This window comes from Lepisma saccharinum, chromosome 12 (genome assembly GCF_977018435.1).
Source record: "Lepisma saccharinum chromosome 12, izLepSacc3.1, whole genome shotgun sequence".
Lineage (NCBI taxonomy): Eukaryota > Metazoa > Arthropoda > Insecta > Zygentoma > Lepismatidae > Lepisma > Lepisma saccharinum.
Genome location: NC_139240.1, coordinates 68,450,559 through 68,466,679, shown reverse-complemented (window position 1 = coordinate 68,466,679; position 16,121 = coordinate 68,450,559). Strand labels below are relative to the sequence as shown.

Sequence of the window (16,121 nt, the reverse complement as noted above, 5' to 3'; positions counted from 1 at the left end):
TTGGGGAGCAGAGATGGTCACAACTAAGGGGCTAGTATTTATTTTTTTCTTGTTATTTAGCACCCCTTTCCCCCGACTTTTGACTAAACGCTATGATGAGAATGTGTACGATACGATAAAATTACACCCATGTCCAGGATGGGATTCAAATACGGGCCAATGAACTACACATATGATAGTGAATTTCCTCAAATACATACATTATCGCCTCGACTCGCATTCATTTGATTCGCCCGCATAGAGTGAAGATTTAATTTTTCTTTCGCCAAAAACCAACAACATGCGTCGACTGCACAAGAAAAGAAAAATAATCTACAACTACATAGTTATACCACCTAATCCTACCAGTGACAGGAGTAACCTTCGCCAAAGTAAAACATATTTAATACCAAATTCATATTACTAACTTTTTCATTTCAAAACTTTCAAAAAATAAATAGAAATGTGATTTCGTCACTAAGTGCCGTACTGTACATTGTACATGTGCTAGTTTTTTTGAAAACAACATTCTTCCCTCTCGCACTGACCCTTTGTCAGTCGGCTTCTTTGTGTTTATATTATCACTTAAGAACTATTAGAAGGACATGCAATTTGCAGTAGGTAGTGAAGTGCAGGGAATTTCAAATGGAAGGGTTTTTTGAAGTTAGTGTAGATTTTATTATCCTTTCACATTAGAACATTTACAATTCATGATTATCAAATGTCAATTTTTGGACTTTACACTTGCATTACTGGAAATTCCTAATCGAAGACAGAAAACTAAAAGCCAGTGACTGATTTCTTAAGTGTGATTCACGAAAGATGCATTACTGCGCGTCTTGTTTGCAAATATATAAGTTATAAGGGAAGTCCGTTACTGTCATGGCTGGTCTGGTATTGCACTTTGAACGACGCAAGTAAAAAAAAATATATGATTATAATAGAAATCCGCAGCAAAATGATTACAATGAAAGTCCATGAAAAATTACAAAACTCGTATATGTCTTACCGTATTTAGATGTACTTTAAATATAGAGAACGCAACGACGAAGTATTATTTTATAAAGGAGACTATTTGAAGGACGCCCCACACTTTCTTGATCCGGCCGTGAGTGGGGGTGATGTGATCAGCACCACGTGTGGGGCGTTACCCCCACACCCCCTATACGCCTTCATGGCGTGGTGCTAAGCACAGGGGAACACTTTACCTTCTTTTTTGACTATTTGAAGGACTCGGATGTAAAACGTGGTGAGTGACATTTTGGTAATTTCTGAGTTCATTAAAAAAAAGGTTATTAGAAGTTATACTGTACATAAATTGTTTTCGTGTTGTGTTTACCAATTTCAGAAAGCTTCACTGAGTCCAATGCAAATTGTATGACATGGTAATTTCACTCGAAAATTGAAGGATTGCACATTTTACTTTGTAACTCAAAAATGACCAAAATGTCACTTACCATGTTTTACACCCGAACCCTTCGTTAATTCAATACATCGAGCTCAAATACCGATTACGTATTTCTGATTTTGGCGTTTGCTGTTTTCAAAATGCCTCTGCACATACTGTCAGTCATATACTTGGTAAATTGTACATCACATGGTCACTAACAAATCATATACCGTATGTACTCTAATCTAATCCGCACTTCAATTTTCAAAACCTTGAAACCAATATACAGGGAGTCCATAAAGTCCTGCAAAAAACTAAAACTCTATAACTTTTTAGCTGTTGCGTTTAACAATACACATTTTTTGGGTGAGAAGGGTGGAAGTTTAAAGTTTTGTTCTGGCCACACTGCTCAGTGACGCTTGCACTGGTAATCACGTGATCATATGACTTAAGATGGCGTCCATCCAGGAAAAGGCACAATGTGTTCTGTGGTTTGCAGAGTTTAAATCTTGTGTTTTAGTGCAGAGAAAGTTCCAGACAACATATGGGAAACCACCACATATGGGGGGTTGAAAATCCACACGAGTTTGAAGTGCAAACTCGGGGTAGTCCCAAAGTGAATGTGTGGTGTGCGATTTCAATGGACCACATCATTGGTCCATTTTTCTTCGAGGAAGACACGGTAAATGGCAACAACTATCTGAACATGCTACAGACATTCCCTGTGCCACAACTTAATAGGTCAGGCATCATCAATGATGTCCACATGCAACAAGATGGGGAGCCGCCGCATTTTGCCCTTGAAGTTCAGCAGTTTCTCAACGAACAATTTCAAGGTAGATGGATTGGCCGAAGAGGGCCCACACCTTGACCTGCAAGATCATCAGACTTGACACCTTGCGATTATTGGTTGTAGGAACATGTAAAGACCGAGGTGTATTCACAGAAACCAGCTAATCTGGATGACCTAAATGAAAACAAATAAGAGATGTGATTCTGAATATCCCAGGAGAGCACCGTCAGCATGCAATTGTGCACAATTGGAGGTTTGGCGATGAACCTAACAAGCAGGAAATAAACTTTGAACCTTGCTGTAAGTACACACAAAATAGTTTGTTAATAAACTTAATAGTTTTCAAGTTATAGAGTTTTAGTTTTTTGCAGGACTTTATGGACTCCCTGTATATAATGTGTGTGTATTTGCTGGCGAATGTAATTCGAAACTTAATTTTATGCAACAATGGGTTTATGTTATGAATTGAATGTTATTACAGAATAACACTATACAGCAATGGGGTTAAGTTACGAACTTGTCATTACAATATAACGCTGTTATTTGTTAAGCAAATTATATTACAAATGTAGTCCAGCTCTTACAATGCAACACGTTGCACTCGAACGTAAGTTAAGTTTGGGGAAGAAATAGGAACATTCAACTATTGAACACGAATTGAATTCAACCAAACTTGAACGCGAGGTTTTGATAAAGTGTTGCCAGTACACATTAGATTCGGGAAAATACGGTGCAATAACTGATTTTAAGTAATAAGTATTTCAACACGATGAAAAAAGTTTTTATATATACACCTTTTTTTCAAGTCGACAGTATTAAGTTAATAGGTGGCACTGCGACGTTCATTCTTTTCAAACCTTTTCTAATTTAGCGCCCTTTGCCTCAGCGCTACTACGGTTCTGCATGGGACATCTTCTGCGACATTGTAAACAGTATAGACACGCGCTGAATGTGTTTTGGAGAGGGGACAATAGTAATTTGCCGGCCGCGGTAACCACTAAAAACATCCATTGTCAATTACATCCATTGCTGGTTTCATACCCACCAACAGCTCAGCTTACATTCAAACACCTCTAATCTTATCTTTATTGTCTTTAAGGCCGTTGGAAAGGCTATAGTACTTTTAATATCACTACACAAACTTGTTTTGCATTGCTTTTGAGGTTCGTTATCTTGACGGTTGTTGTGGTGTGTGGCGGCGAAGAGTCGCTCCCTTATTGTTTACTGTATTGGTCATTCTTACTAGGAGATACCATCCTCCAGGGAAAATAATGTGGTGTCTTCTAGCGGCGTTTTTAGGGGGTGCCGAGTGGGCGCAGACCCGAGGAAATTTTTTTAAAGAATATTTTTTTTTGTTTGATTTGAATTTATTACTCCATATAAACCATATACATTGGTATTTGAAGGGTTCAGTACAGTTCACATTTTTCATTACAAGGCGAACAATATAATTAATTACAACATTTCTAAAATTTACAATCTAAGTATTCACTAACGCTATAATATTCCTGATTTAGTAACAGTTTTTTTCAATTTGATTTTGAACTTTTTCATGCCCTTTTCTGAATTTACTGCATCTGATAGATAATTCAGTAAACGTCTCCCATATTATTATACACATTGGCGTAGAAACATATCGCGGGGCCCTGGGTGGGATTGCAATGGGAGGCCCCAATTCGTTTTTTCTAAATATTTAATCTCAATGTGATCCTATACAAAATCTTCAGACCTACGTCAGCAAAAGTAGTATTCTTCCCTTCGCAGTTCTGGGTAACCAAAGCCCGTTCTGTGACTACAAAAATTGATCATTCCATCAGCGATATGGGCTTCCTAAAATTTGTTTTCCATTGGCTGTAATTTAATAATATTCGTGTCAAACGGCCATCTGGCATTTTTAGAACATGTTGATTTCACTCTAACTAATATTTTTGAATTTCTTCCACCATTTTTTGGGGGGGATTTCTTCAAAAGCAAAAGTATTGTCAAATTTAAATAAAAATTACTGATTAAAATTATAGGGTAAAGGAGGGGAAGTTCGCCAACAAAATTATTTTCATTTTTTCCCTTCTAAACGAATTGGGGGAGAAGGACAACATTTATACGATACAAAAAGTAGTCATTGTGGATTATGAGGAATATAACATATACACTGTGTGATTTATACTTATGACGTAATATTAAAAATACTAAAATGAGAAAAAGTGGCGAAATTCCCGCCACATGCTGGGAAATTCGCCATATAACTTATTTACCTATCATTTAAACAGATTCTGAATCGGAAGCAAGTGCGTCACCATCATCACACATTGTGCACAAACCACACGCTTTTACTGAACCTTTGTCGCGGTCTTCATGAAACCATTGTTGGCAAATTAAGCATTGTTACCAGTCCACTTTCTTATCTCTGTGATTCAAGTAATCATCGCCACAGTCACCACAAAATGTTGACTTGATCGCCACATTTTCTGTTACTCTGGCGAATTTACCAGCAAATGCATAGTCGAAAGAAAACAACTTAAGTTTACTTGTACATGACGTAATATTAAATAATTAATAATTAATAATAATTAAAAGGAAGAAAAATAATTATCTGCCACGAAATGACAATTTCCAACGTAGTATTGAAATTCGGCACCTTTCTTTGTCTTCTGTGTAGACGCAACTGCGCATTCCAAACTGTACAGCTTGCTTGCTAGTTCGCTCACCACACTGTAGTTTCCAGTGGAAACAAGGCACATGTTAGAGTCCAGCACAGATATTTCTGCCGTGCGATGCGCGACACAACTCAAGAAACAGTGTTGCTAATGGAGCAGATAGAAAAATCGCTGCAGTGCGCCGATGCACAGCTGTTACGTACAACAAGAAAATTAGAGAATTCAGGTCTATCTAACGTTGAGTTTTAAACGTCATGCATTATACCAGGACTAGGATTAATATGTACTAGCAAGTGGCTTTGTATGTAGCTACATACATATGGACTAAAGATTCGCAAAATATGAACTAACACATACGTAAAATTAACAAAAGTGCTGCAAAGAAGACTTCTTCATACGATTCCTTATTTGAGTGACTTCAAAGAAAATAAAAAAATATTATTTTCCATTGCATTATTGCACTGGTGGCGTTCTAACTGTTCACTCCCAAAACCCATATACACTGGTAAGGAACTGCAAGGGCAGATAATAACATGCCAACGTGTTAAACCGCGACAATTGGACCACAACACTCCTCCTCAAGCAGTATTATTATTTCCTCTCTGTGATCCGTGTCAGTCGGTTGCCTTTGTTGTACATTTACAAACGATGCCGGCTTAAAAAACAATAACAACATATACTGCCACTAGACGATAAGCTGCGCGGCTTTTTCCTATGCTATGAACCAGGGCCGGCGCTAGTCATTTTGCCTCCCTGAGCGGTGGCGGCAGATGCAGCTCCATTTCGAACCCCCCCACCCCACCCCACCCCGTCATTACGCAGGAACGGGAAATTGAAAATCAATATATTCCTAAGTAAAACATCAAAATATAAAATAAATAATGAGACTTCTTATGCTATTTCAATACTATTAAGCGCAAAAGAATATCTCGCTCGACCACAGTTTTCAATAGGCTTATTTTTTTCTTCTCTTTAAATTTTGCCGCTCTGGGAGGGGGCACGGTTCGCCCTCCCCTTCCGCCGGCCCTGCTATGAACTTGGTCACCCATCAAAGCATGACAATTTTAACACAGAATACAATATGCATCGCATTAAGCAGCAAAAATGACAGCCTCCTCTATGCCATTTCTACAAGAACACGTGCCGGAGCCAAGAGTTGAAATGCTGTTGGAGTCAGATAATTTATTTATTTTGAACAATTCCAATATTATGAAATATGAACAATTTGTGAATTAAACCTGTTGAAATATGTAAAATTAAGTATATTTTCCTTAAATATGTAAAAGTAAGTATTTATTAAAGTTAGAAATATGGAAAAATATTGACAATAAAATGTACTTTAAATCACTACAAACATTACTATTCGCAAAGATATCACAAAATTTCAGCGATATTTCGTCAAATTAAAAGTATGTATTTACCTATAAATCCTAGCCCTGATTATAACCAGTAGATAACATTGAATACAGCTATGGGTTCGGTAAATTGTCTACAGTTCAGAAGCACTCGCACACAACGTCAAACCGGTCAAATACTTAGTATAAAATAAAAATATGGTGCTTCCAATCCAACAAAACTCACCGTCACTTTACCTGCCTTTCCCCTTCCGTGACAGAAATAGTGCTTCATTATTACAGTTGGCAACACTAGTTACTAGCTAGCCAATGAACATGCACTGCATAAAAGAAGCAACCACAACGCCGTGCTATATTGCCACATTACCGTCCCTGCCGAACGGTGTGAACCGCGAGCTGCAGCGCTATTCAATTGTCTTCAATGATGTTTGCGCGAGTGTGTCCAGGAATGGAATGACAATATGGCAACAATAGCGAAGGTTAGCGAGCAGGGTAGAACACGTGATGCTAAGAGAGAGGGAGACGAAACGAAAATTGGTATCTACGCAACGGCAACGATATGTGTGTTGTACTATACTTGATGTTTTACAGGCATCAGTGAGTGTTTCCAACCTATAGTTTTTATCTACGATTACAAAAACCACAAGAACGGCGAAATTCCCAGCATGGCGAACATCCCTTCTTTTACCCTATTTAATAATTCCACTCACACAACAATTGTCTTTTTCGGGTTTTCCTGAAGCAGAATTCGCTCGCGACTGCTAAAGAGTCTAGAATCTGGCAACCTTGGCATTTGGCAAATGTAACTTTGCTGTCCTCCGTAATTTTGTGTATTTGAGAGATCATCAGTTTCATCATATCATTCATCCTCAACGTCGCGATTAGCCAAAAGTGGCAGACTAAATAGCAAAAATCAAATCAAATCAAATGACTACTGGTCTCTGGTAGAAACTGAGAAGTACGATCTAAGTCTTCTTGGTGAGCAGCGTTGCCAACCTCTCGATAAGAAAAAGCGCTGTTTAATCTGTGAAATTTTGCCAAGTGCTGATAAATTGTATTAGGATCTATATAATAATAATAGATCTTATTATTGATGGTAATTTATGAATATAATTATTTCTCGGATGATTGTAATTTTAAGTTACGCTTCTACTTTCCGTGATGAGTTCAACATTGAACTAGAGGAAGTTTGGGATGATTCGTCGACTACAAAGTGAAACATTTTTTTTTGTTTGCGCCCCACAACTTTCTTCCGATTTATTGACATGAAATGTTGCTCGCGAGGTAAACAGGGGAGAATAAACAAAAGATGAAGAGGAGAGGGTGTGGTTGGATCGAAAATAAGATCTCGATATACTTTCATTTTTAATTTCTTAAATTATCGTCCTTTGAAGAGAATTTATCCCTCCCAGAGAAGCAAGTTTGCATTTTACGCTACATTTTCCCGTTATGCAAACATAGGGTGCTAGGTGGCAACGAAGCTAAAATTGTTCTAGGTTTAGCATTATTATGCTAGAGTTGGAATCACTGTTCGGGGGACTGGCAAGCGATGATGTTTTGAATTCCTTCGACAGGAAAAAAAAAGAAGAACGCAGAGGCGAAAATAGCACGATGACCGTCCCTCCCTCTCGAGGGAAAGATTGTAAAAAAATTTACGAGATGATGGCACTCAGACTGGCCTATACAAGGAATTGCAGTGTGGAGCCTAAACAAGAGAATCGCTGTTTTGATCTGCAAAAGAGGCTTCCGACCCGCCAAAAGATGGCGGACTGTTATTTCCTGACAGTCTCCTCATGACAGACCGTCTTCTACTCGTCGATGTTATTTGTTCCCTATCTGTTTCATCCCATTTGTAAAGGAAAAAGACCTTGACGCCATAAGTGATTGAACACAAATTAACTTGCTAAAATTTAACCCAACTAGGTCGAAATTTTTCATAATAGGATCGAAATTTCTGGTGACAAAATAGAGATCACATGATTGTCCCCAAGTTGAAAAATACCCATTAACTTTAGAAAGTACCGTTAATAATCTCCGTCGTGGATTCCCACACAGAATGGTCAGATCATATTTCAACGGAGATAAAAAAAAAAGCGCAACAAATCTCTTCGAGACTTATGCGACTTAAAGAATATTGTAGGCACTGAGTTCCGAATCCCGGCCTGGGAATGGACTAGTGTCCTTTCATCATATCATCACTCATCCTCATCTTCTCGATTAGCCAAAAGTGTAGATATGCGAAGTAAAATAAACTACAGGGTGGTCCAAAAGTATGTAGACACACGAATAAAAGTTGAATGGCATACTGTTCCTCAAAACTAACTCTGTAGGTTTGTAATACGGGTGGGCGGAAATGTTATAGGGCACATGATGATGACGGCCACCATCTTGAAACCTGCCATCTTGAAAATTTTAAATGGAAACCATAGCGTGTGACACCTCAATTAAATAGGACAAACTTACAAAGCTAATTTTGCGGACCAGTATGTCATTCCACTTTTATTCGGTGTCTCCATACTTTTGGACCACCCCGTAAGTCACTAAAATCAATCGATAGAAAGCATGTTTCATATTTTTGAAGAATGTAACATTGTAAGCAAATTGTAAATTATTTCAGACACGATAAGAATAACAATAATAATGATAATAATAATGGGTGTTTAATGAACACTTAGAGCAAGAAGCGCCCTCTAGCGGGCATTTAAAAGAAGAACGCCTGAAGGTCGTGGGGAGACACGATTCTCCCAAGCTACGCTGCAATTTGTGAGAAAACTTTTCGAGTAGCAGTTCAAGGTTTTAATATGCGAAGGCTGAAGCTATGATATCACGGTGTTTTCGTTTTCTTTCGCGCCCCACGTGACACGCGAAACAAAAGCGTGCCGTTAAGAACAATGCGTCGATGGTCGCACGTTTGGGGTATTCTTTTATTTTGTATTTCATTATAGTCGTCCAGCAATTCTTCCGTAAGGTCAAAGTTGACTGCAAGAGGCAGTATGACGTAATGAGGGAAACTCATGTACCCTCTGGTCCAAGGAAAAAGCTTGAATCATAATAAAAGAACACAACAGACAATACTAATAGCACACACGCGCGCGCATTGCCGATAGCATAATCGCAAGATTGTTTGATTTAAATCGGGTGATTTTTTAAAAATCACTGATCACTTTTAATAAATAAATGAGAATTGAGATGATAATATACTTAAGGAATTCGTAGATACCAGTATATTAATCTCATGATCATTCAATGGTGTTTATTAGGCTCTAAGAAAGGAATCAGAATATATGTACTGATGGGGTGAAGCTCATACGAAAGGAAATGCAATATGTAGTAAACTGTAAACACACTTAAATTTCTCTGGATTTAAAATTCAGAAACTTTTATGGGCAAAAACAGCAAAAATTCTATGTACAAAAATATACAAAATACTAATCATGTTAAACCGTAAATATTGTTATTAGAATTTATTTATTTATTTATTATATTGAACTCAACAGGTTTACACCAATTTAGAGTTCACATTGTAATAGAATAGTACAATTTCTTATACAATACATAGAATAACAATATTGTAGAGTTTCATAACATATTTCCATCTATTTTTCTAGCCAATGTATTCATAACTGATTTCTTGAATTTGGAATACGACATTGTGAACAAATCGACGCTTTTATTCTCTTTCTCCATAGCATTGTAGACCGCACTCATTCTCCAAATAGGTGACCTTTTCATGATATTTGTTCGCGCTTTGCTCACATAGAAGGTTCCATGCTTGGGTCGCGTTTTTATGTTCGGAATGCGTATTTTGAATTGCGAAAGCCACAGAGGAGATCGAAGTTTGCCGTTAAAAATTTTCCAAAGTAGCATAAGGTCTCGGGCTGTCCTTCTGTGGTCAAGTCTGTCCACATGGAATTGCTCTATTAAGTTGGTATACGATTCGAACCTGGGGTATTCGCCTTCCAGTTTGAATTTCATGTATCGCAATAATTTTGACTGTACACGTTCTAAATTTGCTGTATGTTTTTGAACTTCTGTGTTCCATATGACAGAGCCAAATTCGAGTTTTGTACGCACTAGAGAATAATAGAATATTTTTAGTGTTTGTGTACTTCTGAAGCCCCTGCCCGTGCGAATAATAAATCCAACAAGCTTGTACGCTTCGCTTATTACTTTGTCCAGATGATAGGTGAACGTTAATTTAGAATCAAAAAGTATTCATAGATCTCTTGCCTTTTCCGCTTTCTTAAGGTTAACATTATTTATTTTATACCGATAATCTATAGGCGTCTTTTGCTTGGTGTACGTAACAGAGAAGCATTTTTTAACATTTAGGGAAAGTTTGTTATACGAACACCACGCACTCAACCTATTTATGTCGCGTTGTAAGGAGGCACAATCGTCTGCACTTGTTATTCTTTTGTAGAACTTTAAATCGTCAGCAAACAAGAGTTTGCGAGAATCAATCAGGTGTTCGGGTAAATCATTAATTAACAACAAAAATAGAAGAGGCCCTATATTGGATCCCTGAGGGACGCCTGAGCTCACCAAAAATTCATCGGATGAGAAGCCTTTGTAGGTGACATACTGTCGCCTGTTCATTATAGGTACGACGCCATGAGTTTTCGTAGGGAGTGTGACAAATTAAAGCTACCTAGTTTACTCAGTAGTACGTCATGGTCTACTGTGTCGAAAGCTTTTGAGAAATCAGTATATATCACATCTACTTGCCCCCCTTCGTCTAATACTGTACTTGTATAATGCAATTTCTCTCCAAGATTTGTTTCAATCGAGCTGTTAGGTAGGAATCCATGTTGAAATTCGGATATGGAATTTTTCACATGGTTAAAAATATGCATGTATAGTATTTGTTCTAGTATTTTCGCAGGAGTGGATAAAATAGAAATAGGACGGTAGTTTTGTATCGTATTGTTTTCACCCGACTTTTGGATTGGACATATAGCGGTCACTTTCCATCTATCAGGAAACTGCATAGATGATAGGACAGCGTCGAAGATGATAGACAGAGGAACCTTTAAAACATCAGCGCAACCTTTGAAAATGTATGGTGGGATTTTATCAGGTCCAGCGGACTTCTTTGGTTTTAACTTTTTGATAGCATTTTCGATTTCATTTATACTGATTTCTTGAATATTCAGTATGTCTAGCACTCTACTTTGTGAATGCTCTGTCATAATTTCAATATTATACGTGGACCCATTGCCTGTGTACACAGACTGAAAGTGTTTCGCAAATTCTTCTGCAACCGCGTTTACGTTCGGTAGGGGCTCACCATCCTCAGAAACAGGATGTTTTGGTTTGTCGCGTTTTTTACTATTTATATACGACCAAAAGAGAGAAGGGTCATTCTGCATATTCTTTTCAACATTTAATACATAGTTATCATATGCAGCTGATATTTCTTTATTTACTAGTGATCTAATTCCTCTAAATTTATTAGCATGGTAAGTTGGGTCCCCTACACTTTGTTTCCACTTTTTGTGGTGGTACGCCTTTGATTTAATTTTCTTAATTATACCAGTCGTAAACCAGCTAGGATATTTTGGTGCTTTAACGTGTCTTAAAGGGACGCATTCATCGAGAGATTCGTACATTACATCATAAAACATGTCTACCATTCTATTAACATCATTGGAAAGCTTTAAGATCTCCCAGTTAACAGCAGATAATTTTTGGTACAGTTTCTGAAAATCAGCCTTTTTAAAGTTGTAAGATAAATTGCCCTGTGAGTGTTTACAGCGTGTTTGCTTTACATGTTTCGCTTCTAAAATGAGACACGGGTGGTGTTTGTCCTCGGGTACCAGGGACAGGTACCAAGAATTAAGCTGTAAACAAACATGGCAGCTGATATTTTGTAAACCGTCATTACAAAAATCGCCAAAATTCAGCTACAAGGACGACAAGTTAGTACATTCAGAATGTTTTATTTTCACTGGAAGAAATGTTACTGAAATTATTATAGTTTCATTAACACACTCAACAATCTTTTCTATAGTAGACTCATATTATAGCAATTCTCCATTGCTGCATGTAAGAACAGAGGCGCAACCACGAATTTTTGTCTGGAGGGCGCGGGGGGGGGGGGGCAAGTAGCAGGGTAAACGTACCAATAACATTATTATTACTAGTGGTAGTAGTATCAAAGACGTTATTATACCCATAAGGGGGATAGAAGTCGGCGCTAAAGCATTTGTTTGGAACAAACGAGTTGAAATATTTTTTCAACGCCGTCAATTTCACATTAGCTAATAATGGAAAACAAGCACACGCATTTATTCCATACATATAGTATACAACACATATTATTCAAATGCATTACATTATAGAAAACAATTATATCGCGAACGAAGCGAGGGAAAAAGATTTAGATCCAATTTTTGCAATTGAAAACAATATTGATTTAATAGGGAACAAATACTTTCACTGGACGCCATGGCATTCTCTCTTTTACATTTTACGTAACCATAAAGAAAATAGTAGCTTTTACTAAATTTGATAGCCTTGGCCAAATTATTTAGTAATCTTAACGAATGTACACGGTTTGATAATGATCGACATCCATTTTTTATGAATGATTTTCGTTATTTACATTCTCTTTTCTGCCACTCTTGACTGATCGCGACGATGAGGATAAGTGATGATGTGATGCAACATTCACAAAGAACATCCATGGCTAGGTCGGGATTCTAACCTGGCGTCGTGGCACTTCGCAACGTAGTCGGCTAAAAGCATTTAGTACTAGTGAACATTCATTTGTTTGACTATTGAAATAAATGTTTCGTTGCCAGAAACTACTTTTTGGTTAATCCCGGTCCCGGGTTCGATACCCGGTTGAGGCACATAGTGGTTCGGATCCACTTTCAACTGTGAGTGTCTATCTGTGCATAAAAGTGGACGTAAAACAAAATTCCATTACTTTTTGGTTAATACAAACAAACTTTTATCTCTGTGCAGGTAAAAGCACTTGTGCGCATGGATGAAAAGTGTACATTAGTGAATTGATGCTTATATCGGAAATCTGAAGAACGAAAGCTCCTATTCGGAGCGCATCCTGCAAGAGAGTAGAGAGAAGGTCATCGCGAGATGATTGGTCCTTGAGATCATCCTGCTCCAGAGGGAAAGGGAGTCATTGAGAAAGAGCAGATGAGCTAAGCATCTTCTCCCCTCTCCCTCTGAACCCAAGACAACGATCAAGGGCGAAAATTCGAAAGAAACAGGAGATCATGAAGAACGCCCTCAAATCCCAATCGCTTGTGCCGCAGTGAGAGGTCAAAAGAAACGTGGACTGGAAATAGGGGAAGTGTGTGCTTGTTCAAGTGTCGTAAATCTACTGTATGCTCAGATAGGCTAATCGGGTTTGCATCTAGAGTTCGAAGTAGGATCAGAACCACATCCACTGGGTATTGTACCCCGAATAACTGAACTCCGTCGCAGAGTGGTCCCGGGTTCGAATCACGGCCTGGGCATGGTTGTTCTTTGTGAATCTCTCTTCATCAGTTTCATAATATCGACTTGCAGCTGTTCCAAATTTCATACATAATACATTGTTTATCTGGATGCATTGGACAAGGCGCTTCATGACTTTTCGAAAAAAGAAAGTTTTATTTATAAGGTACAATTAAAACATTTACTTGCATGGTAATAATATATAATCATCTTTCGAAAAATAGCAGACTGGTGCATTCTTCGTAATTTCATTGCCGCATTTCAATGTTATCCCCCATGCCAGTCTTCTGTCAATCAATTCTGTTTTTCCCTGATTTATTTACAAATTTCAGTTTGTTGATTCCACGGGGTGGAAACGCATGGAAACTTTTCTTCTTCTGGCCCATAGAACGATTTAGAGCCAAACTCAACAGTAGACGTTACTCTTTCGCAAATTCCCCATTCCTGATTGATTTGCTTTATTTCACTTCGCTTTTGTGCCACTTTTGGCTAATTGCGAAGATGGGGATGAGTGATGATATGATGAAATTGATGAATGGACACTCACAAACATCCATGCTCAGGCCGGGATTCGAACCCGGGACCGGCTAAAATTCCCCATGCTTTGAACGACTTCAACGCAGCGTTGAAGGAGTAGTTCAGGAAAATCTCACCAGATGACATATCGGATAATTTGAATAGCGAATGAGTTCTCAAATCAGCTTGTATTTGTGTACATTGATTTCTTTCTCACAGCAGACAGAGACTAGTTCATCAACTTCCAAATCTGGGAGCTGAGTTGGTTGCAGCGGAAGATTGCTTGGACGACTGCCCCCGGGGGCGAGTGAAAGAGAAAGTGTGCCGTCAGGACCACTATCAGCCGAAATAATATACGGTCATTTCGTCTCGTAAAACTCCGAAAGGAAACGGACATTGGGAGAAACATCGAAGCGTGACTCCTGTCGCGAGAGCTCTTCCTCAAAAGCCTGGAACAGTCGATCAACCACCTCAACTCGATCTGCGTCTCTGAATGGGTAATGAGGAATTTGCTCGGCTAATTAACGAGGAGCTGGTTCGCTAACTGGTCGCTCTTTGTTGTGAAAATCCGGATAGGAAGAAAGCAGAGAGCAAAGCGGCCTGGTTCAGTGTCAAAGTCCTCTAACACTGGATCTTCGCTTTCCATTTCCTCCGTTGCCTCAGGGGCCCCCATCTGCACACGGATCTGGGAGGAAAAAGCATCTTCATGACTGAGCTTCTCCCAAGGGCACTCGTACAAGTTGATGAATCGGAGGGTACTTGTTGCAGTTTTAGGGAATTCCCGGTAGATTTTCCTTGTCAAAATTCGTTGATGATTAATGATGCGTAAACTCTCACTTTTATCCTCCTACTGAAACGCAGCTTAGTGCGCTTAATTAATAATAACAACAATTCTATTTTCGCAATTATAGAGGAAAGAAGCGTTTACAGGATTCTCGTTGGGAAACCCGATTGTAAGAGACCTGTAGGAAGGCCAAGACGAAGATTAAAGGATAACGTTAAGATGTACCTAAAGGTAAGGATGGAAAAGATTGGATTGGTCTTGCCCAGAGTAGGGACAGGTGGAAGGCTTGTGTTGCTGCAGCCATAAAGCTTCGGGTTTAAGAATGCTTGAGAGTTAGTTAGTTGGTTAGTTTCATCATACAATTAAACGAATAGTGCATTTGAACTATTGGGGCTTCCCCGATGGCGCAGTGGTAGCGTCGCCGCCTTGTAATCAAGGGGTTTCGGGTTCGATACCCGGTGGAGGCACACAGTGGTTCGGATTCCACTTTAAACTGTAGGTCGAGTGCAGATTAGCCTTACTGTACATAAAGTGGACTTAAAACACCAAATCAATCAATCATTTGAACTATTTTTGATTGAAATTCAGGTCCTCCGCGATGAGCATGGCCGGCCGTAGGTGGGTTCCGGGCCAAGGGGCATAAAATGTACGCGGGACCCATGAACACATGAGAGTTTGAAAAATATGAGATTTTTCTTCCTTAGTTTGAAGGTCAGGTGCCCTATATAATGACAATGATATTGGCGTCTCGTCCCTTGGGGCTTCCGGGGCTTAGCCCCTAAAGAAAAACGGATGTATTGACGTAATTATCAATCACCATAACGCATAACTATCACACAGTCTTTTGAAAGGCGATTTTTACCCACGTAAATTCATTGTCTGTTGCAATGGATACGACAGCGCTCCTAGCGGCATTGATGTCAATTATCGCTTTCCGGGGCACGTCGCAAAGGAAGGCGTGGCCTACACCCACCTACGCCACAGTGAAGGTCACATGCTAGCAGAGAGAGGAGAGGAGAGTGCAATGGATTTGAGTGCTGATTCGGGGCTAGTTCCGTTGCGTCGCGTTCGATCTCGCGTGTTGTTCTGTAGTGTTTTGGTGGCTTTCATTCGCTATGTTTGAGTGAGTTTGGCAGGGTTGATGTTCGAACACAAATTGATGAAGGACATAGGCTGTCAATTACAA

The 16,121-nt window shown here is 38.9% G+C and overlaps 1 protein-coding gene across 1 annotated transcript in view; it reads right to left on the bottom strand.

The window, feature by feature from the left end:
• The window catches only part of LOC145996374 (uncharacterized), an 86,624-nt gene that overhangs the window by 28,845 nt on the left and 41,658 nt on the right, over positions 1-16,121 (bottom strand). The window lies entirely within an intron of this gene.